Source organism: Etheostoma spectabile, chromosome 10, assembly GCF_008692095.1.
Source record: "Etheostoma spectabile isolate EspeVRDwgs_2016 chromosome 10, UIUC_Espe_1.0, whole genome shotgun sequence".
NCBI lineage: Eukaryota > Metazoa > Chordata > Actinopteri > Perciformes > Percidae > Etheostoma > Etheostoma spectabile.
The window spans coordinates 3,063,101-3,063,897 of NC_045742.1; positions in this window are offsets into that span (position 1 = coordinate 3,063,101).

A 797-nucleotide genomic window follows, 5' to 3' on the forward strand; every position below is an offset into this window, starting at 1 on the left:
CTTGTGCCTTTTTCAGGGTCGTTGAGCATTAAATCCAAACTGTTACATCCAAGATTTAACCACTTTATGTCCATAATTCATCGCGTTTTGGCTCATTTCTGCCGCTAGCTGCCGGCTCCGTGTCTGATCTCTGTGTGTATGGTGGTAGCATGCCCACATATGGGAGACAACGTCACGCAAAGGGTTTGGAGTGGGGACAATATTAAAAAATGTAAGTGTCATGGTCATGCCATGGGCTCTTTAAGACAGGCTGTTTGCATTCAGATGAAGCTGAAATTAAACTGAAGATCTCTGTTTTTCCGACTGTCCGGCTGATAGATAGAGGAGGAGGAGAGAGGGACGCAGGATGACGGCACGCTAGAGACGAACACTGGGGGAGAAAGGAAGGATAAAAGTATATATTTAAGGAAAAGAAATGCGACGCTGTAATTACCCAGAGGAAAAGGTCAAGGCGTTTGGGCAGCTTTTTGTAATTAGCTTTATTTCTGCGAGCAGAACAAACAGAGCAGTCTTTTGTGAAATTGCGTTAGAAAGGTTACTTAGACCTTTATAGTCCAAGGGGTAGCCGTTCACTTCTAGTCCTGACTGCTGTCTGCAGACTGCAAACTCCAGAAACACGAAGCCTTCTCCTCTGGACACAGAGAACCAGGCGCTCCGAGGGAAGAAATAATACGTTTTAGATCAGCCGGGGAAGATTAGAAAAGGGGAACATTTAGGAGGTAACACTTTAATTAAAAGGAAGTCAAATTTCTTGATGAATTCTTAGTGAAAGTAATTAAACTGATGAACTGACTGTA